Source organism: Ambystoma mexicanum, chromosome 7p, assembly GCF_040938575.1.
Source record: "Ambystoma mexicanum isolate Mex_15411 chromosome 7p, UKY_AmexF1_1, whole genome shotgun sequence".
NCBI lineage: Eukaryota > Metazoa > Chordata > Amphibia > Caudata > Ambystomatidae > Ambystoma > Ambystoma mexicanum.
Window position 1 is genome coordinate 723,771,928 of NC_090939.1, and position 23,705 is coordinate 723,795,632.

Genomic DNA, 23,705 nt, shown 5'->3' on the forward strand with positions numbered 1-23,705 from the left:
CCCACCACATGGGTTTCCTGCAGCTACCATTTATAATGCTGCATGTCATTCACAGTTGTTCACCACTTTCCTGACATTGCGCAGGTTATTAAGCCCACCTGCACATTCCAACTAACAAGTATACACAATGTCACGGCAGCTACCTCGCACTGGAGGCCTCGACCCACTGCACGTCCTGCCCATGCCTCCTACGCGCATTCACCCACACCACAATACAACACCCTCTGTACGGACGTGAACCATTTTCAAACTAGAGTACACACTCTGGAACGTCGGATCCAACAACACAGATGGCACACCCCTCGGACAAACCCCATCAGGAGGGGGCCGACTATTTCCAAAATCATAGCAAATGGCTATATTGTTAGATGGATGACAATAGTAATATCGGTGACGCACATCATCATGGACCCAGGGGGCCAAGCCCCCCCCCCCCCCCCCCCCCAAAAACAAGATGATGCGACTGTCTGAAGCCAGGTCACCCATCAACAGCCAGGCACATTAAATATCATGAACACGGTTCCAGCTGGTCATACGAGTCCTCACCATAGCCCAACATATGCCTTGTTAGTCCTTGGTTAAAGCCTCCAGGAAGTCGTGTACTGATGCTTGATCTGTAAATAAATGTGTCTTATTATACTCTGGTGTCCCTTCCAAGGGACGGGAGTCGTAACCTTTTTCACCAGAAAAAAACGTTGCTTGCCTGTGACACCTGTTCTCCAGCATTGTTGTTTTTCATGGATTAACATGCACCCACCATCCACCCCATAGGGAGTAAGGTTTTAATACACTTACTCTAATCTCTCTTGGGTTAGAATCTGAAGGCGGCCTCCTGGGTGGTGGCTAGATACTTGATGTCTCGTTGGCTGGGGTAGAATACACCCAAAAGGACAATGATGGGCTACTAAAGTGATCCTAAAAAGCTTTACAAGAAGCTATAATACGAAGGTTAACTGGAAATATTCAAAGCATGTGAATCCATCAAAGATGCCAATGCTGGAGAATAGAAGTTAGAGGTAAGCAACATACTCCTTTCTCTTCAGTGCAATAGCTGGCAAGGGTGTGCCAAAGTTACCAACCAAGGTCTGGGACCCACAAATAACTGATTTGTAAGCCTGAGCAATGCTTGGGAAAGAAAGATATATTGCTCCAAAAACCAAGGAGTGGCTTTAGTTGGATGAAGAGAACCTGATCAAGACAAACTGCCTTTTGACTAGGGGAAGGGAGACACCCATCTGGATCAAGAAAATATCTCCTTTGATTTAGTTGGGTAAGTGTGCAATGGACAAAGTTAAGATTTTGACACTGGACAGTGGGACCATTACTTTGGACATTCTGACACAAATTATTTTTGTTGAGGCAGGGAAACCCATCTTGGAGTTAAGACAAGTTAGGACTTTCTTTTCCACCTTTGAATACGTTTATAACCAACACCAATGCCCCTCCGTGTCAGTCTTGTGCACACTTAGTGGATAAAACGCTTATAGGCAAAATAGTCACATTAAGGTGTGTATGTGTGTGTAACACACATCCAAGAGGCCCTCATACCCAGCGGCTATAGCATTCTAAGGGAGCATCCAAACAAGTTGGTTGGAGGCCTCGTCAGCATTCACAAAGCATTTTGGCCATGCACTCACCTGGACATCCCCACCATCAGCTCTTATGAAAGCGTCTCCTGACACAGGAACTAATTCCACGAAGGAGGATCGCCACTGCCTTCTCTTGCACTCTGAGCCTCACACAGCCCATGAAAGATTGAACAAACGGGACAGGTAAGATTCTCATCAATGCACCGCCCGCCCCTCGCAACAGCGCTCCAATTCCGCTGGAGTTTTCGGATGAGCTGGCAATTCCCTTTTGACATTGGTCACATCACCCAAGCCAAGCACACCCATCGAAAACCAAGCATTCATGACCTTCATCTCACGTGGGATGATTGAACTCCAATGAGCCAGGATTGCGATTTGCTTCTCAAAACTCAACACTACCCTTGCAACATCAACCGTCATGACCCAGTGAAACAATGTACCCTCAAGTCTAAATATTCTGCGGCCTGGTGAACCTCCACGAAAGAACAATCAGTAAACAACAAAAGACTTGGCAACAATCCTGCAGCAAAACTGACATTGCCCTTCTAAAGGAACTGTGTGCTACACGCAGATGAATAATCGCTGCTGTATTCAACTAATACCAGAACATCATAGCCAACGCCAGCAATGAAAGCAGAGCCCAAGCATTGCATCAACCCTCTCCCTGATCCACCTGTACCACACTCCATCCAAACATTCACTGCTGTCAACTCTTCCTTCATTAACCGCAGCAGAATGATGCACACAGACACCAGCAATGCAACTGAACGCACACCACACATCACATGTTGCAAAATCACCATTACTTGGATAACTTTTGCTAAGATATATTTCTAGAATCTGGCCTGCTGGACAGATTTTTCAGAGGCTACACTAGTTAAAGTGAACAGGGGAACTCCAAGGTTTGCCAGAAACTAATAAAGGTAGCAATGGAGAGCAGTCAAGGCTATTCCCAGGATTTGAGTGTAGGGTCAGCGATCCACACAGTGAAGCCCACAATAATTTAATTTAGATGGGAATTGTATACAACTACAGTATTTATTATAGGTCTGAAGCACTCAACAAAAAATTGTAATTTCGCACAGCACTCAATAAACCTGTAGACGGTCACCATAGTTTCTTAAAATGCATTCAGTGACTTAAATCAACAAAAGCAAGCAAGTAAGTGATGCAGTAAAGATGGAACCAAGTTACAAGTGATATTCCCTTACATCAGCAGTCCAATACCTAAGAAGAGTGGGGACTTGTGCCCAAGTCACAATGCTTCACCCCTGAATGTATCTGTAGCAGGTGAGGTACATGTATTGGTGATTGCTCAGAAGAACAAAGTTACTAGGTAAGGAAAATGTGTTCTTTTGTTTCAGGTTTCACTACTCCTGTTCGACCAAAACACAGCCTTATCGAAGTATACCAAGAGAGTTGTTCTCAAAGTTCTCAGGAGGGCAGGGGGAGACACATTTTTTGCGTTTACTCAAGCTCTGACTCTGAATTTCCCAGCTGACTGAGTGGGTCAATTAGGGGTCTCTTGAGGTTTGATTTCCTGCCGTTGGTTCTGGTGAGCTGCGGGTGCAAGGATTCTTCGGGTTGGGTCCAGGAGCAGAGTGCAACCCTTTGGCGATGGAGAAATGCAATAATCACGGATGCGGCCCTCTTCAGGTCACTTTACAGGACGAGGAAAGGTGAGTTTCAGTGGCAGCCACCACAGACAGACGGCGGCAGGCTTCCTTCCAATTGTGGTTGTATAAGTTCTTCCAGGACAAGGACCCCTTGAGGCTCGTAGTCTGAAATTCGGCATCAAGGCGACTTATACCAAAAGCTGGCGAACACCAAAGTTCCCGGTGCAAACGTAGAACGGCAATGGTTCTAGTGAGGTATCCCACTGGAAAGCTGGACAGCCCACCGGGTGGTCCAGGGACACTTCTGAAGGCTCACGACAGCTGGATTCTCAAACACGTCGAGACTGGTTGGCCCCACCAGTCCAGGGGTTGAAGCACCGCACAGGGCCTTCTCATATTGGGCAGTCCCAACAGGGCTTCACAGGGGCAGGAAGGGATGCTGAACCTCTTTGAGAGTCTTCTTCGGATCGTCAGTCGGCTGTTATTCTAGGAGGGATTCTTGGCTCCAATGCTGATCTGACGAAATGGCTGCAGGAGTCCTTTTCCAAAATCTAGCCTGGAAGCAGGTCGAAGCCCACCAATGGTTAGTATCTGCACCATTCAAACAGCTAGTACTTGTCCAATCAGGGAGAACTATTGGTTTTACTCATGCCCCCCACTCTCTCTGGCACCACAGACCTGCTGAGAAAGACACCCTCCACCCCCACTTATATGGGATTTCCTGGCAATGCAAGAAGAAAGCCAAGCAACAAACTGGCCAATGAACAAGCAAAGATCTCATGGTGTGGCCCTTTTAGGACCTTAGCCTCGCATGGAAAATGCAAATGCTCACACTACAAATCGCAAAATAAAAAGCACAAATATAATTGCTATCACCAGCTTGTCTTTAGGCACATATAAAAGTAACAAAATAATTCCCAAGTGTAAAAGGCTAGGGTGATACAAAAGTATCCCCATTGCACTGTATTGCAAGATGCTGGTGTGCAATGTTAGTTACAAAAGTGTAAAAGTTCAAAGGAAAACAAACAGTTTCCCAGTACTGGTAGTCTGAAGGACTGATCCATTTTCCACATAACAAATGAGCAAAAGGAAGGGGAAATGAAGCTGAACGCTTTACTTCCCCTCACAAAATCAGAACAGATTAAAAAAAAAAGCAAAAACATTGTGGGTTCCCGAAAGTGATCTTTTGAAACAACTTCCAAGACTCTCACCATGGAAGACTTGGCTACCATCCCAGCATCCCTCAGGGCCACATTGGATGCGAATAACAACCTCCCTGCGTCCCTACTGAAGACCCTTCCGACTGAAGCACTCTTCCCTTACCTGGCAATCAACTCTTCCCTCACTCAAGGCACCTTCCATTTTGACCCTCAAGACCCGACAAAGCTTCCTGCTTCTGAAGAAACAGACACTGGACCCAGACGACCTCAGCAACTACCATCCATCTCCCCTTCCTATGTAAGACCCCTGCAAAAGCAGTAGCCACCCAACTCCTCCAACACATTGGTAGGACCTAGAGGAGGTTAACATGAATCTGGCTTCAGACCCAGATGCAGCAGGAAACTGCTACCATTGAGGTGAAATGAAGCCCATAACATCCTTGGTGATGGCCATCCTTGCCTCCTAGTTGTCGTGAACGTCTCAGCCACATTCGACACAGTAGACCACAAGACACTGGCATTGTACATCGAGTCTGTCTTCAGCTGGTTCAAATCTCGCCTTGCTAACTGCCTCCTATTTTTCCAGATCACCAACTGTACTCCTCACCAGTGAAGTCCCTCGGGAATATATGCTCTTCTTGATAGTCAACTTTTACATCGAACTGCTCGGAAGCCTGCTGGCTCCACACAACATCCACATCCATCAATATGCAGATGACAAGCTGCTCTACCTCACTGTCCTCCATCATTGACATCCACAGGCTCAAAGCCTGCCTCAAACTGATCCAGTCCTGGATGTCCATTGCTTAACATAAGCTCAACCCCTCCAAGTCCGAATTCATTCTGCTGACCAGCAACTCTGAACCCCCTGACATCCAGACATGGGTCTCTGCTGCAGATCAAGAGGGCTTCACACCCCAAATGACTACAGGTGCCAAGTCCATTTGGTTCTACATCTACGGTCACCTCTCCTTCAGGGAGCATATACCGCAAGGAAGACACATGGCTTTCATTCTCCTACAGAGAACCAAGCCTGGTATCCCTGCAAACAACTTTGTATCCGTTATCCAAGTTTTGCAACTCTTTCACCTGGACCAAGTACTTCTGTTGCCCACCCTTGCTTCCCTGAGCCGTTTCATATAAGCTACAGCAACACTCATTAAAGCACTCCACAAATGTGATCTCATCACCTGAGTCTTGTGGGTCTGCACTAGCTCCTGCTGCAAGAACATATCTACTTCAAATCCTGCTGAATCATCCATAAGGCTGTCACCCTCCAGTCTCCCAGCTACCTCACTGAGAAGCTCAGCATCTTTTACGATCCACCAGAAGCAAGGACCTGTGCAGACATGAGCACCACTGGTCCCGGAAGGAAAGAACCTAAAGATAGGCCTGCTCTGTCCATGTCCACCGACTCTGGAACCTCCTCCCCTTCAACACCAGACTCGCCCCCTCTCCTTCATTTCGGGAACGAGCTCAGATCCTTAAAGTAGCTGCTCCTCACTATCACAAAGGTCAACACACCCTCAACTCACCACCTAACCTGAGACTGGGTGATCTGCTCACCACTGGTCCTCCTCTGGTTGCTTGAGATCCCTTGCAACCAAATGACCTCCTCTCCCCCGTTGTTAGTTCCCCACTCCCTTGTATTGATCCTTTGTGATCTGCTTACCTCAACGTGTAGTTCCTCCTATGATTTATAAAGCACTTTGTTGCTTCCCAAATCTAGGTCTGCTGTCATTAAATACTTTAATACTAATAATATCATAAAGTTGATATTCTGTGAAATCTCCCTTATGCTACTGGCTTCCCAGAACATGAGCAGATTGAGTATAAAGAGATAACCTGGGTGATGTGCGGCAGAGGTGACCCAAAAGAAGCACAGCCATCTCCACGATGCAGTTGACTCCGCACGCCAGTCCGGGACGGCTGATGACCACAGATGGGGCAGATCGCTAGAGAGTAAAATAAACTGGTGGTAAGGGGCGATGGAGGTGATCCTTGTGGAGTTAGTCTTACCTCTTGGAGGGTAGCTGACTACCACGAGAGGGCTGCTAGCCCCGTTGAACCATCCCTGGATCTCCTGCTCTGTGCACAAAGGTGCTGAAGGCTAGTAGGAGACACACATTTCTCATGAGCAAGCAACCCCAGCAACCACTTTCTTCCCACCCTCTGCCCCTCCCTGGATCAGTTGTGGTGCAAAATATGGTAGCATGAGCACTGGCATCTTTGAACTTATTAACAAATGAGATGTGTGGCCCAATAGCCAGCAGCGGCCCCACAGGACGGCGATCGGAAGTCCATTTGTGGGTAGATAGTGACCTTCAGTGAATGTTCAGAGTGGATTGTGCATTGGCAGATGTGGCCTGAGGGGGCGGATTAAAAGGGTTGTCTGAGGGAGCAGTGCCCCTCTGCCCACACTCTCCCGAAAGAAAGGTATTCCAGTTCCCTTGGCTCACTATTAGGTCTCAGTTAACTGGTTGGTTCCCAAGCACACCTGCTGGCCCTGTGAGGGCTCTCGGTGGACTGTGCTTATAGGGATAATTGCATTGCTCCCGAACAAATGAACACCCTCTTATGGAATAGGGGCTACGCTGCATGTTTACTGGACAGTACGTCGTCCCCTTTGTGGAAGTCTACTGCCTTTCTTGTCAAGCCTGCATAACTGATCACCTGAATAATTGACTGTGAGGCCTTCTGAGTTGAGGGGATGGAGCTGTAGTGTCAGTCTGAAGGGCCCAAGAGCAACCTCTGGAGGTGGGCCGTTAACCCAGGATTTTTCAAGCAGTCCAGGACAGAGAGGGCACTAAAGACACAAGAAGAAACGTCAATTGAATGGACTTGGATGATGGAAGTAATCTTGGATCATAGTCCGCTCCACAAAGCTGGATATAACCTAATAGGGAAGAAATTGGCATACTGTTACTCCTATGTCCCGTCCCCTTTCCTCCATACTATATTTATGGGCGTCCCTTGATGGGGGTGGGATATGGAACCTTTTTCACCAGATAAATCATCTTCCCCTTTAAATGTAGATGCGCACAAGTGCAAGGCCATGGGAGCATGCGCTCCCCTGACTCCCCCCCCCCCCCCCCCCCGGCGCCACTCCCCAGTTCTTTTTTCCGCGTGAACAGCAACGGACTGCTTTCACCAGCACTCCTGGGTTAGGCCTCCAGCCTTGTAATTCCACGTGCTCTTCCCGGGAAGTATTTTTTCCCTTCCAGTTGTCAGGTACTGCTCTGTCCTCTGGTGCCACGCTCCTCCCCACCGTATGTCAACGGCGGGCTTCAGCAGGTGTCCGGCCTGCGAGGGTGCCTTCCCAGCGTCCGACCCTCACGCACTCTGCCTCCAGTGCTTTGGCCCAGACCCCTTGACTCTGCACGCTCTGACGAATCAGCTAGCCAGGCGGAGGGAGATTTTTGAAAGATCGCCTCCAGAGGACTGCTAGGCCCTGAAGACACTTCCCATATGGAAACAAGGCATAATCACCATCCACTAGTGATACGACAGACACGAGGTTTGATTTCCAAGTACTAGGGTTTATTGCAAAGCAAATATACATTTGAGAGGGATTGGGTCCTCCGACGTATTCCATATCCGGATAATGTCCACAGCTGTGCTGCTTTGGAAAATTTTCTGCGTCGATGCGCCGTCCCCGAGGACCTCCTCCGACGGCCGACGTCACCCGATGTGATAAGTAGGACGCACGACGCTCGTAGCCTCAGTTCCGTTTTTTCCGCAAACATGTTCGCTTTGTGAATCTCGGTACGCCTCGATTCTTTGGAGTTTGTTGTATTCTTCTCGGTTCTTTGAACCTGTTCGGTTTTTGTGAAAACCTGTTCGTGACAATGTCTACCTCCTCTTCAACCCTGCGTCCGGGCTTCAAGAAATGCGGGGATGTTAGGCAGAAACCTGTGCAGTTCCCTCTGGGACCACTGCAAAAGATTTAGGACTACAGGTGTTTGGCAGTAAACCCACTTGGTAGCAGTCTGTACCACACAGATTCACTTGGTAGCTGTGGCTGAGCAGTCAGACTTCCATCAAGAAGAGTTAGGCAGTGTACAGAGTATTCACAATAGGTCAAAAGAACACAATAGAGCAAGTAAACACTGACCAGAGCTTGGTGTAAAAGAGAGATAATTATTTATTTAAAACCACATCTAGAAAAACACACAGACACTAATAGTAAGCAATCCAAAAACACGGCCACTAAAAGATATACACTCCCTTAAAAGAATATTAGACAAGTCTTAAGTAAAGCCCCACTTATTTTCAGACAGCGGTGAGCGCTTAATGCAGATGGCACTCTAATAATTCGTTTTAAAAAGGGAGAGAAAAGCGGAGTATAATTTGAAACAGATCCCAACACTTTCATTAGAACAGAACAAGAGAGGAAGGCAAGTAAAACCGTGAAGTTAGAGTTCAGAGGGCCGGATCCACTTTCAGAGGATCAGAGCAAAATGTGTCCAAGGTCACACGGTTGAAGTGCACAAAAGTCTTGAAAAGGTTCAGAAAGGAGTTGGACCAAAGAAAGAGACCAGTTAGAGTGTGTCAAGGCGGCCAGCCCAGTCCAGAAGGTTAAGGGATTATTATTACCTTGTAGCAATCTTTAGAAAGGGAGGCCTGGCAGACACGGTACCTTAAAGTGGTGAGAATACTCCAGCGGGGGCAGTTGTTCCTGGCAGCGGATGCAAGTCGGTGCTTTGTCCGGGGGAAGAGAAGATCTCGTCGGGGAGGAAGACAGGAGTCCGTTGCACTGCCAGGGAAGAAACCAGCCGCAGAGTTTCCCAGGTAAAAGGAGCGGTCCTTTTATTTGCGGTCCATTGGTAAGTGGCTATCCGGTTGCCGGGGTGCTTGGCACAGGCAATTCGACCACAAGCCGGTCTGGGGTGCGAAGGGAAGAAGGTAAACTGGTTGTGCCCACCAGTCAGGGGAAGAAGCCTCTCCAGCCGGGAGATCGTCTGTCATCGGGAAGTGGTGAGTCGGTTCCACAGGGCTCCACCGGTGGTGTCGTCGTGGTAGGTCGGCTCAGCTTCTCCCTCGTCGGATTCTCAGGTCCTGTGGCGACTTCTGAAGTTGAAGTTCCAGTCCCCAAAGCCCTGCTTTATGCAGCATACCCCCATTCACTCAGCCTAGCTGTCAATCAAACATGCTAAGTGGTGAGCCGGCCGGCTCACCACTTGGGCCAATCACACAAGAGTGCGACTTGAGTTACCAAGGTAACTCAGTCCAGGGTGCCTAAACCCCCTCCCACACCCGCTGTGGTACCCAGACAGAGTGGCACCACTTTTGGAGGCTTCTGTGGAGAAGCCCACCAAAAAGTGGAACAAAGGGCTCGACTTGGGTTGGAGTCACAGAAGAGAACACAAACGCCATTTTAGAATAGAGTCCTGGCAAAAAAAATACCAACCGGCGAATTAATATTAAATAAATAAACAGGCGGTATGTTCGAGGCTATGAGAATTAAATAATTAAAGTTGGTAGCCTCGAACAATGGGAAAATCCCATAGGGATATATTCGCGGTCGAATATAAAAAGTAGTGTCCACTGCCACCAGCCAAAACTCGATCAGGGGGGACGGAGGCGTGCCCCCTCGACTAACAGACCCCGGGGCAATCGAATTGCCCGACCAGTATGTCCACAATATGATGGTTTGTACCGGTTTCGGTTAATAATTTGGGACTAGTAAAGCCAATGGTGACTTTACATGCCCTGGGAGACAGTAGTCAGTCCCAGGGTATGGAGTCTATGGTGGGGCGTCACTATGACACCCATGTGTCACTGCACAGAGGTTGCTGTGTAACACACATAGTAAAAACACATGAGACCCTATGGAGTAAAGGACCCCATAGCCCATAAAACACATTAACAGTCAAAGGAACACCATAAATCATGTCCAAGAGTGGGAGAAAAAGAGTCTCACTCTTGGCAGGAGAAAAAAACAATCTCCAGAAATGCAGCAAAGCTGCTGGGGGACTCACTAGGTTAGGAAATTCAGCCTAAAGAGAGAATTCTCCCTAACAGGGGACTGTGGGTCCAAGATGTCGGTAACGGACTCGCACGACGCCTGCCTCTGGAGCCTCGGGGAGGCCCACGACACGGAAGACTGTCGACTGCCAGTCGCTCGCAGCCAAGGCCTTGCGGGAGCGCAAGAAGTTGTCAGTAGGTAGGGTGTCTAAGCCCAGGAAGTCGAGGTCTGTGGGGCTTTCGACGGATGATTCAAGAGGCGACTCTCCGCGTCCTCGTCGGAGGTCCAGTGGGCCTCCTTCCAGGAGTCGGTCTCGCCACTCCTCTGCCTCTTCGAGGCATTCCCAGAAGCGCCGGCATCGGTCGCCTTCCCCGTCCTCTTCCGAGGACTCCGTCCGTCGGCGGGTCGCTTATCCCACCATGCAAGCGACACCGGAGGAATGGGCTTCCTTCGGGTAGAAGATGTTGGCGATTCTTGAATCGCAGGGCACCGGTCCGTCCGCGCCTCCGAGTGGGGTCGGTCATGATCAGTCGAGAGACATCGCTTGCACGCCTTCGGGCTCGGGTGGTCGGCACGGTTCGCGAGAGAGGTCCCGCTCGGACAAGGGTAACCGTTCTCGCCATGCCCGTTCCAGGTCCCGGTCCTCGACGCGCTCGAGACCGCATGATCCTGTGCCCTCTTCGAGGAAGACGTCGACGCCTGTGGCGCGAGGTCGTCGTCGTCGACGACCTCTCGAGGCTCCGCTTTCGAGGGGGTCGTCGGCACCTAGGTCGTCGGACACGCTCGGAGCCCTGGCTTCGAGGCCTGTGTCGACGCTGGTGGCGCTGCGGCTGACGTCGGCGCCGATTCGCTCGCCGCCAATTCGCTCGAAGCCGGCGCTGACTCATTCGGCGCCCTCGACGCCTTTTGAGGCGGTGGAGTCGGAGGGGCCCCGTGGCATGGGGGTAGCCCCTACAAAGGCTCTGGCTAAGGTCAGGCATAGCTTTGGTCCACAGGTGTTTTCCTCTCACCGGCTGGAGTACATTTCAGAGGGTGATGAGGGCTCTGATGAGGGCTTGGTTCCGGTTACGGTGCCTGATGAGCTTCTCTCGGGCCATAGCCAATTTGATGACCTGAGGCAGTCACTGCATGATGCCACTGGACTGGACACCTCTCCGGAGGTGGAGTTTTGTAGGCCGGAGCCTGGCACTCATGCCGATTCTTCGTACCGGCGCCTTATATCTCAGGTCACCGAGTACTTGGGATGGTCGGCTCCCCCAGGGGAGTTGGTTCAGGATGAACTCACTGACATCCTTGATCTTGGTCCCCCCACTGACCCGGTACTGCCGTTTCATATGGCTCTGCAGAGAAGGGTGGCGGCGGCGGCTTGGACTGCTCTGGAGAGTCTCCCGGCAGTGGGCAAGTCTTTGTCGTGAAAATACCATCCAGCCAGTAGCGACCCCTGCTATTTGTCCAGGCACCCCACTCCGGAGAGTTTGGTGGTGCAGGTGGCTACGGCCCCGACGAAGCAGGCGTTGTATCCTACCATCCCTCCGGATAGGGACGACAAAAGTTTTAATGGCTGGGCGAAGAAAGTGTTTTCTTCAGGGGGTATGGCGCTTCAGGCAGCCAACTCTGTATGTGCCTTGTCTCGTTTCACACACTCTCTGTGGAACTGTGTTGCATTAGTGGCTGAACATATTCCCGAAGGGGATGCTATTTAGTCATTCATTTCCACGGAAAATAGTTCACCTAGAATTCTACAATTCTGTACACTGATGTGGGTCATATTTTCATCCACTACCACGCCACACTATCACCACACTACCTGAGAGGTTGACATAGGCAGGTGCCCTGGCCACAGGAGTAGGAAGGGAGGACAAGGGGAGCTATGAGAGAGCATGTTAGAGGTGGAGGCCAGAGGAGTAAGGAACCCTGTCTACCAGTCGGACCCAGATCAGGACAGAGCTGCATTAGGGGAGACAACGCAAGCCGAGCGCCTCAATTCAGGATAGAGATGCAAACTAACCAACCCTAATTAACAATTTCCCTTTTCTGCATACACCTCTCAAAATCCAAACACAACCCAAACCTACAGCACAACAAACCGCACAAACTTCACTACATTACAACAACAAAACAAAAACACACATAGTCTTGCACAACAGTACACGACGACTACCGGCCGCAAACACCCCAGGCCCAGCCAACGGACCCACCGGGCTGAGGCCGCCAACAGCAAATCACTGCTCTCTTGCACTTTTTCCTGCTTCCTCCCACTAACTCAACCTCCCCTCCTCTTTCAGAGCCGCCAGGGGACCACTCCGGTGGTGATAGTGCGCGGTACAAATGTCCATTAACATTAACATCCAACTTTCATAACCTGGTCCTTTGTATTTTTCTGGCATTTGAGTCCACAACCTGTCAGCAAGGTCTACATAGTCTTATTTTAAAAACATAAAATCTACATTCATACTGTCAAAACTTTACATTCCTACCTTCTCAGGTTACGAAAATACAAGTTTTAAAAATAAATGTCTTTAAAACCAAGTGGGCCGGCTCTACCCCCAAAGAGGGGCAGTCTTCCAATCCTCTAAGCCTCTTGGTCCATTCAAAGTTTCCAAGGGGCTGGCCCCTTTGGGGGAAGGCAAACCCTGTTCCCAGAAAGACAATGTCCTTTGAAGCCAGGACAGGAAAACCTGTTCTGTGGCTCCACAGTAAATGCACTTATTTTTTTTTTTCTGAATCAGAAGCAAGTCTGTTGAAATAAAACATCCTATATATGTTTTGAAACCAACCCCCCTTTACATTTCTAGGCAAGGACAGGGCCTTAACTCAACCATTTACTCTTTTTAAGCAGACATTTTTCTTGTTTGTAAAAAGCAACCCTTTTTACACGTGAATTTTCCTTTTGCTGTCACTTCCAATGTGGTTTTCTCTACCATCTAGATTCTAAACATTCTTTGCAGCCCTAGTCAATTTCTCATACACAGCAATTTGTTCAAGGCAAAGGTCTACTGACACTAACATAAGCACAGAGAAATATGGCTTCTTTTTGAAGAGTTCAGCTGTGATATTTCGTTGCAAAGTGACGCATTTTTCCGTATGGCTGGGAGTAAAGTTCTTGGTGATTTCACAGATCTTGCCTGACACAGCAACGAAAAATGCCCCTTTTTGTTGGAGCACAACCTGAATATGGCTGGGCATTGCTGGGTCTCACTGGACCAGAACTGTGTATTGTTGAACAGATGAAAAAGAGCATCAGGATGCCATCATTTTAAATGCCAAATATTTCCTTTTTCAATGAGACTTTTTAGCTAGCAGCAAAGCAGCACTGCTTTTCAATTCTCTTCTTTGGTGCACAAAAGGAAATCGACTGGCAGACTTTCTCAGTGTGTTACCTGTTCCATCTTGCCCAATAGTGCTTGGCAAGACAGTGCAGCCATCATTTTGTAGCTGCAAAACGCAGCTTTGATGCAAGGGAATGGCGCTCTGCAGAGCCAGCGCAGCCATTCTGCTGGTAACTGCTGAACTGCAGATTAATGATGGAGGGGAATTCAGCTGGGTGGGTAAATGTACCCCGCATAACCTACCACAGAGGTGCATGGATATCCTCAAAGAAGCACGACAGCCAAGCACTAGAGACTGTTATTTCGACAAGTGGAGGAGATTTGTGATTTGGTGTCAGTCTAAACAAATTAACCCCATAGAATGTACCCCATACCACATTCTAAACTATATGTTCCACTTGCTAGACTCAGGGTTAGTATTTAACTCTATAAAGGTCTCCAAAGCCCCAGGCAGAGAAGGGGACCGGATTTCCAAGAATGCCATCTCCAGATGGATAGTCGGATGCATACAACTGTGCTATTCCTTGTCAGACAAGACACTGCCTTTCACGCCAAGAGCCCACTCCACAAGGAGCGTGTGAGCTACTCTGGTATTTATTGCAAATGTCCCCCTAGACAACATTTGCAAAGCAACTACAAGGAGCTCAGTGTACACTTTCACTCAGCACTACTGCATTGGCACTCATTCCAAGACAGATGCACAGGTGGAACAAGTGGTTCTAAAACATCAGTTTGCCCATGAACCTTCTCACAACCCACCACCTTCTCCTAACACTGCTCGCTAATCTATGCCCAGCGTGTGATCTAAGCAGATTCCACAAGCTTCAGAAGGGATGCATTACTCACCGTAATCGTATTTATGATGCTTTTATCTGCTTGGATTCACATGCGCCCACCCTTTCTCCCCTTGGAGAGAAGGTGAATGGATGATTAGGAGCTTGTCTGATCTAGATCTGCTTGGATACACTTCATGCTACCTCGTGTCAGAAACAAAACAATCTGAGGGACCTCGACGTGTGAAGGACCATGGGTATAGTGGAAGTCACACTAGGGATGGTATTACTGGCACGCCCTGTCGACGTCCCTTTTTGAATTTAAAAAAAAAACTAATACTTGCAGCTTCCACTAGATGTCTCCCTATGCACAGTATGTGCATCTAAGTAGCTAAAAGCATCAGAAATACGATTACGGTGAGTAATGTATCCCATATTCGAATGGATTGTGTCCTCCAACGTATTCCTCATCTTTGACATGTAATGTCCACAGCTTGGGTGCTTCGGAAATCTTTCGGCAAAGGGCGCTCTGTGTCGATGGAGTCGGGTCGATGTCCCTCGGAATTGTCGGCACTGCGGCTCCAAAATGTCAATCACTGATCTGCTTCGCATTTGTCTGTGGTGTCTCGGCGAGAGCCACGACACGGATGACTGCTCGAAGTGTCAGTCGTTGACTGCCAAGGCCTTGCGGGAACGTAAGGGAAAACTGAAGATAGGGAAGCCCCATAAATCCCAGCCTGCTGGACTCTTGACCGACGAGTAGAGGGGTGACTCTTCTCGTCGGAAGAAGTCAAAGCGGTTCCTGCCACTCATCCTCGTCGAGGCGGTCCAGGAAATGGCACCATCGGTCGCCGTCCTAGTCGTCTTCGGACGCCTCCCCAAGACAGGTGGTATACCCGCCCAAGTCATCGACCCTGGCGGAGTGGGATGCTTTTCGGGTGGCGATGATGAAAATGTTTGCTAAACATGCCACTGTTTCGCCTGCACCTTCTGACAAAGCCAGCAAGGGACGTTCTCGGCCGGATACTTGTGCGCCTTCGGGCCCGGGTAAACACGTGATAAACACTGGGAGCATTCGCTGCCCCGTTCGGACAAGGTCTCGAAAGATCACCCGAGAAGTGCTCGGTCAAGGTCTTTCTCTGGTAAAACCGGTGAAACCTTCGACACCCTCGAAGCCCTTGAAGGCATCAGCGCCATGCCAGTCTGGTGCGCCTGTCGTGTCTTCAGCCCCGGTCGGGCCCTTGATGCCATTGTCAACGACATTGGTGCCTATTTTGCCAGTGAAGGTCTCTGTGCAATTGGACCCTCCGAGGAAGGCTACTTATATACTGATAAGTCTTTGTGGCGTGTGGCTGTTAAGAGGTTCACTCCTCTCCCAAGGAAGGATTTTATTAGGTCCCTCACTGATATTTTGAGGAGGAACAATCCGAGGATTAGGTTGTCCCTTTTGGTCTCCAGTATAGGACCCCTAATGCTCCTGATTGCTTCATTGAGTTCAGAAAGCTAGACCCAGGGGAACATGCCGACTCCTCATATCAAAGACTCATTTCTGGAGTTATGGAGTATCTGGGCTGGTCCAGACCTCCCGTGCATTTTGAGAGATGACTTTAGAGATATTTTGGTCTTGGGTTTGTCTACTGACCCAGTGTTGCCATTTCATATGGTCCTGCAGAAACTGGTGGCTGAGGCTACTCCGGCGGTGAACAAGTCTGAAGAAGAAATACCGCCCATCCAGTAGGGACCCCGGCTACTTGTTCACTCACCCCACTCCGGAGAGTTTGGTGGTCCAGGCAGCTACGGCTACCTCGAAGCAGGCGGCGTACCCTACAATCCCTCCATGATGGGGATGATAAGCATATGGATGGATGGGCATGCAAGATGTTTTCTGCTGGGAGCATGGCATTAAAATCGGGCAACTCTACTCGTCACTTGGCAAAGTTTTTGCACACACTATTGAATTGCATTTCGTTAGCGGCTGAGCATATTCACGAATGGGAAGAAAAGGATGCTTTTCTGGCTATTCAGGATGGCATGGATGCAATGTGTGAATCCCTTCAGTCTGGGTTGGATACTGCGGATAGTGTGAGCAGGTCCATGGCTACGAGCACCGTGTTGCGCAGGTTTGCGTGGTTGCGCAAGTCTGGTTTTGCACCTGATGTGCAGGCTCGTCTACTCAACATGCCCTTTGATGGGTCTCATCTGTTTGGCAGCAAGGCTGACGAGAGCCTTTGGAAGTTGCTTTCCTTGAAGGCAGCTACTAAGTCTTTGGACGCTGCTGTTAGGCAACCTCAGCCTTTTTTCTCCTAGGGGACAACTGTGGAGGGGTGGAACCTTTCATTTCTACTCCTCATTTGGAAGGGCGAGAGGAATGGCCAGTCAAAGGGGCCAACATAAGTTTCCTTGTGGTGGACGAGGTAGGGGTGCCAAAGCCGGTCAAGCTGCAGCCTCTTTGCATGGCGTGGCTGACCTCTTTCCTCGACCCTCCCAGGTTCAACTTGGGTCCTTCCTCTCCTCCATCTCTATCCCTACCTTTGGTGTTCCCCAAGGGGTCTGACCTCTCTCCCTGGCTGTTCAGCCAATACCTGGCACTCATTGCCCACCGCATTGCCGTGCTCTGCCCCAACTTCGTGCTATGCGGACGAAACTCGGCTCATTTTCCGGCTACCTTCAGCCACCTCTTCTCCCTCTCTCATCTCTGTCTGTCTGTCTGTCCGCCATCCAGGAGTGGTGTGCCGCCAAATGATCTCTGCCTTAATGCTAGTAAGACTGAGATTCTCCTCATCGGCACACCTACTCATTCTTTTCATGTCACTCTCTGGCCAACCTCTCTTGGCCATCTTCCTGCTCCCACCTGTGAGGCTAATGACCTGGGTCATCGACTCCACGCTTGCCTTCTCGCCTCACATCTGACGTCTCTAAAAAGTCACACTACCAGCTGCACTTCCACAGAGGTATTCTTCCGTTCCTCTCCTTCCCCCAGAAGCTCACTGTCTATAGAGCTCTGGTTCTCTCTAAGCTGGACCATTGCAACAGCCTCTTTCTAAATCTGCCTGCTTTTACTCTCTGCCCTCTGCAACTCATCCAGAACAGGACTGTGAGACTTGTCCTTGGCCTCAAGCCCAGGGATCGTATCTCTCCAGGACTGAAATCCCTGCACTGGCTTCCAGTGGCTGCGAGGATTAAGTTCAAAACCCTTTGCATTGTCCACAAGGCCTTCTGGGGCCTCAATACCTTCAACTCTCTTCATAAATATCTTCCTTCTGAAGCTCTCTGCTCATTCGCCTCCAACTCCCTCAGGGTCAGTCGCTTCTCAAAGCAACAAGTTGGTGGTAGATCTTTCTTCGGCTGGGGCCTCCCTCTGGAACAGCCTCCCTAAAACTTGAGGAGAATCATCTCTGGTTCCGGAAGCACCTCAAAACCTTTCTCTTTGCTTCTGCTTTCTCTCCTCCTCTCCCCTGCTCATTTTCCTGCTGAAACTGCACTGTTTACCTGGTCACCCTCTGATCTCGGGGCCAGGTCCTCTCCCACGCCAGTCGCACACCTGCACTGCCTTTCTGGCAACCCCCGCACTTGGGGACTGTTTTCTGTATCCCTACAGTCCTGCTTCAAGCACCTGACTCCTGATGTCTGCACTTACCCTTGCCACCTGCTGGCCGTACTTTTACTTATTGTTATTTATTCTTATTTATTCTGTTTATCCCATTGACTGCACTGCCCCCCCCCCCGCTCTCACCCTTTCCCCCTTCCCATGCACTTGCATGATCTGAATGACACATGGCTTAGTAGGATCGTTATCTCATCTTCCCTCTGTTCCCCTCCCTTGCCTTGTCGCGCCTTGAATCACTTGTGTATAGGCACGTTATAAATGCCATATCATATCAAGCACGGCAGCAGCTGCTTCAAAGCCGCTCTGAGGCCTTGAGTCACGTTTCACTGGTAGGGGGCAGGCTGTCTCTGAATCTAGAAGAGTGGCAAGCCATTACTTCGGATGATAACGGTGTTATTTATATAGCGCCTTAATCCAAAGAGCTTTACAGAGCACATATTTACATACAATATCACTCAACTGAAATTGGTACTCATTTATCGACCTCGGAAGGATGACAGGCTGAGTTGGCCTTGCCGGGATTCGAACCTGTGACCTGCAGATCACACTCAGATTGCAGCAGCGAGCGCTCAACCCGCTGATCGTGGGCTTTGGATACAATTGCCCACGGCTACTGCCTACCTTTTCTTTGCCAGCCTCATGACAATCCACCAGGGAAGCCCTCTTTGAAGCTTCCGGATCCGCTCCTTGTGCAGGAAATATTGACCCGGCGGAGAGGAACAAGTGTTGGTATTCCCCTTATTTTTTTTATTCCCAAAAAGGACAGACTGAGACCCATTTTGGACTTATGGTGCTTGAACAAGTTCCTCAGGAAGGACAAGATCAAGATGGTCACTTTCTCAGATCCTTTAGGCCCTCCAGCTTCAGGATTGGTTGGTGTCATTGGACCTGCAGGATGCTTATTTTCATGTGCCGATCCATCTCAAGCACAGGAAATACCTGCGGTTCGCAGTTGGCGGCTTGCACCATCAGTTTCGGGTCCTGCCATTCAGGTTGACCTCTGCCCGATGGTCTTAACCAAGCTCATGGTGGTGGTGGCAGCGCATCACAGGAGAGGGAAGATTCACGTCTACCCCTACCTGGATGATTGGCTGATCAGGGTACGTTCTTCCGAACAGGCCTTGGATCATCTCAGCGTCACCTGCCACACCCTTCACAAACTGGGCTTCGCCCTCAATTTCAAGAAGTCACACATGGTGCCTTCCCAGCAGCTCCAGTACATCAGAGCTGTGTTGGACACGTCCTTGGGGGGGGGGGGAGTGCTCGCCACATTGTCCAGATCGTTACCAAATTTCAACATGCCCAGAGTCTTCCGGCTTTCAAATTCTTAAGGCTGCTTGGCCTCATGGCATCCTGCATTTTTCTGGTGCCAGAGGCCCGGCTGAGAATGACATCCCTTCAATGGGCTCTTAGGACGCAATGGTCTCATTTCTCAGGCAAGATATCGGATCTCATTCGGATTACTTTCTGGGTCTCACAGGATCTTCTGTGGTGGGCCTGCGAAGGAAATCTCATGAAAAGAGGACTTTTTTGCCACAGGTGACAGTAGTGACGGAGGCTTCCCTCGCAGGGTGGGAGGGGGGGAGGGCTCATGCCAACAATCTGGCCATCAGCGGTCGTTGGTCTCCATCGGAGTCCAAACTACACATCAATCTTTTGGAGCCAAGAGCAATCAGGCTAGCACTGAAAGCTTTCATGCCGTCTGTACAGGGGGAAAATGTCCTGATAATGACAGACAACAAGGGGGCCATGCATTACCTCAACAAGAGATGTACGGTCACTACCACTGTGCAGAGAGGCGATGCAGCTCTGGTTCTGGGCAATTCAAGAGGGAATCTCCCTAGCGGCGACGCATCTAGCCCGAGAGGAGAACACGGCGGTGGATACTCTGAGCAGGCAGAGCGCGGTCTACCATGAGTGGGAGATAGCTCAGGAAGTCCTTCGGGAAATCTTTGCCCTTTGAAGAACCCTGCAGGTGGACCTGTTCTCGACCGGTGCCAACCGGAAGTGCGAGAGATACTGCTCAAGGGAATTTCCTCCGAGAGGAGCTCTAGGCGACAAGTTTGTCGTGGATTGGTCATTCCTGCTTCTGTATGCGTTTCCTCTGATCCATGTCATTCTTCCAAGTTCTAAGGGGGCTACGGTGGTTCGGGTCCCACATGATCATTATTGCTCCAGATTGTGCTGGTAGAGCGTGGTACCCGGACCTTCGAGACATGTCCATCTGTCCTCCCAAACGTCTTCCCCAAAGAGTGGATCTTCTCTTGCAAGAGTAAGGTCAGGTTCTCTATCCAGAGTTCAAGACTCTCAACCTTCAGGCATTGTTTCTGAAAGGTTGAGCTATAAGGATTGGGACCTTCCGGAGTACGTTGTGGACGTGTTGCATTCGGCCAGGCGTCCAGCAACAAAGTCCCTGTATCGTTGCTGTTGGCCTTAGCTTTGCGACTGGTGCAGGGGGAAGAATGTTGATCCTTTTCAGTGTTCAATTCCAGAGGTTCTCTCCTTCTTGCTTTCTTTAGCACAAAGCAGGTGGGGACCACAAAAGGTTACCTAGCAGTGCTGTCCATATTTAGGCACTCATACGAAGAATGCTCTTATTTTAAGATTACACTGATGACTCAGTTTCTAAACTGACACACAAATGTGTTCCCGCCGTTGCCTTTTCAGGTGCCGGTCTGGGACCTTAATCTGTTCTTAAAGTTTTTTGATGGGTGCTCCGTTTGAACCTTTGCACTCCTGTCCATCGAGGTTGTTGACCTTTAAGACTGTTTTCTTGGTTGCAATAACATCTGCTAGAAGATTGAGCGAGTTTCAGGCTATGCCTTCTAAGCCACCCTTTTACTGTGTTCCACAAGAACAGAGTGGTATTGAGTATGTCCTTCCTTCCTCCCTAAGGTAGTTTCTGACTTTCACTTAAGTCAGCTACGTAGGTTGGATCTGAGGAGAGCGTTAAGCGTCTGTCTTTCCAGATTGTCCAAGGTCAGAGTGGACAACCAGCTCTTTGTGGGATACACTAGTCACAGGTTGGGCCTTTTCTCTATGGATCATCCTCACTATTTCTGAGTGCTATAGACATGCGGGCAAAGACCCGCTTGAGGGCTCATTCCACCAGGGGCATTGCTACATCGACAGCCCTACAGGGGGGTGTTCCTGTTAAGAACATCTGTGATGCTGTGACTTGTCTTCAATCCACATGTTTTTTAATCATTATTCCCTGGATACTTCACATGTTTCGGATGTAGCCTTTGCTTTACTCTGCCATTTAATTGGGTATATCTAAATTCTTCTCCCTCCTCCATCTTTTGTTACTGCTTTGGGAGTCTTGTCAAAGAGGAGGAATACGTTGCAGGACACAATCTATTTGAAAGAACAAGTTACTTAACAACAGGTAATGTTCTTTCGACTGGATGTTCCTCCAATGTATTCCTCATCGCCCTCCCAGCCTACCCCTCTGAAGAATTTCCTGTGCTGTTGCAGCTTACGTTACAAGGCTGAAGGAGGTCGACACTGGTTGGGCCCACATGGCCTGCGCAATGAGCGGTGAGGGGGGAAAAAAACATGAACTGAGGCTACGGGCGCCGTGTGTTTTACTTATAACATCCAATGACGTCACCCTCAACAGAGGCCTTCGAGGGACATCGACTCGACTCAGGGTGCCCTCTGCTGAAAAAGTTCTGCAGCAGCCGAGCTGTGGACATTACATGTAAAAGATGAGAAATAGGTTGGTGGAGCATCCAGTCGAAAGAACGTTACCAGTTGGTAATTAACTCTGCACTCTGGTGTCCGGAATACAACAAGGTCTTCCTCCAGAGATGGCTCCGGTCAAACCCACCCCCGAGCAGAGCCCGCCAAGGCATAGGCCTCGCCGGCGCCCACCAGTTCCGAGGCAGCTGACACCACCCTCCAAAGCATCGGTGGATGATCAGCCCCTAACAGACACGGCGGTGGAGGATACAGGAACGAACACGGATGAGTATGATGACTTCATAACGGCGGACGGACTGCGGTTGGGTGCAGATAACACCCCGAGGGCATCAACTCCTGATGAAGTGGGTTCCTTCCACTCCATGTTGTCAAGGGCATCTACCCTGTTGAACTTAGTACAGAGGAGAAGAAAAGGGAGGGATTCCTGTATGAGAGATGGGCATCATCTAGGAAGACTGTGACTTCTATTCCACTACTGGATGACTTATGGGAAGAGGGCCTAGCCCTTATGAAGACCCCGAATTCGGCCCCAATGGGACAGGCTGGAAAAGAAGTATAGAGTCCCAGATTTGGCACCTAAATGCCGAAGAACCCAACCGTCCCCGGACTCTTTCAGCCGCATTAAGTAAACGGTCGGCCAGCCCATCCTCAAAATCCTTGGTTCCTCCAGACCAGGAAGGGAAGACGCTGGATGCAACGGGCAAGCGCATTCTCTCTGCGGCTGCCTTGACAGTAAAAGCTGCCAATGCCCCGACCATACTAGAATGTAGTTCTTACTAAGCTCATGGGACCCTGTGTCTTGGGAGGATACCTCAGGGGCAGCGTGCTCGCCTTGGAAGCAAGACAACGCGGAGCAACACAGGTTCGTTCCCCGCTTAGAAATCTCTGGGGGAATAAAGCGCTTTATAAATATAGCATCATAGCCTTTGCATCAGGCCCCCCTGAAGTTTTGCTCATGGAAGACTGCTTTCCTGGTGGCCATCACCTTGGCCAGGCTGGTTGGGGAGATTCAGGCTCTCTCCTGCAAACGCCCATACTTGTCCTTCCATACTACAAGGGTGCTATTACTGATTCCTCCCTCCCCACCCCCGCATGCCGAAGTTCCTTCTGAATTCCATCGCAACGAATCCTTGGTACTGGCAGTTTTTTTCTTTCTGGATCCTTCATCCGCTGAGAGGTCGCTGCATTTGCTGGAAGTTGCGCGTGCCTTGAAGTTCTATGAAGAACGCACAAAGGCTTTTCGGAAGACATCTCAACTCTTTGTAAATTTTGGACCTGTGAACTATGGGAAGGCCCTGTCGAAGGCTTTCATGTCCAGCTGGCTCTCCGGTTGCATCATGCACAGTCATCAGCTGGCCAACAGACTCCTTTCAGGCCGGCAGAGAGCCCAGCGGTCTGCCTCTCCTGGATCTGGCAAAAACTGAGTGGGCTTCTAAGTCCTTTGAGGGCGCCCTCCCGCGGGGGCCCAACACAAGGCTAAGCACTGTGAGTCCACTGCCACCGGGAGTCCGCAGGCCAAAACCCCCAAAGGCAAGAGTGTCCCTCCCTGCCAGGAGGGGGGAGTCATTCCAGCCCATGGAGAAGACCCTGAAGAAGATGCCAGTCATCTCCCCAAGACATTCCCCTCTGGACGCGAAGAAGGGGGGAGGGGGGGCGGAGGTCCTCCAGGGCACAGATATCTCCTTGGAGGAGAAGCTTGTCTACCATCCAGGAGCAGGAGAATGTCGGGATCAGGCCCTACGACGAGGGCGCCGACAAGGATACTGTTGAGGAAGGCGACTGAGAGCTGCAGGTCGTCGAGGGCTTGGGTTTTCTGCCTACACCCCAGCTTCCTATTCCACCTCCGCCTCAGCTGCCTCCTCCGCCTCAGCTGCCGCCTAGAGACCTCTCTGTGGATATTCTCTCTACACTACATACTCTGGTCTCCGAGATACAGATAAGGATGCCTGTTGCTCCAG

The 23,705-nt window shown here is 50.0% G+C and overlaps 1 protein-coding gene across 2 annotated transcripts in view; it reads left to right on the plus strand.

The window, feature by feature from the left end:
• The window catches only part of TXLNG (taxilin gamma), a 567,462-nt gene that overhangs the window by 486,010 nt on the left and 57,747 nt on the right, over nucleotides 1-23,705 (plus strand). The window lies entirely within an intron of this gene.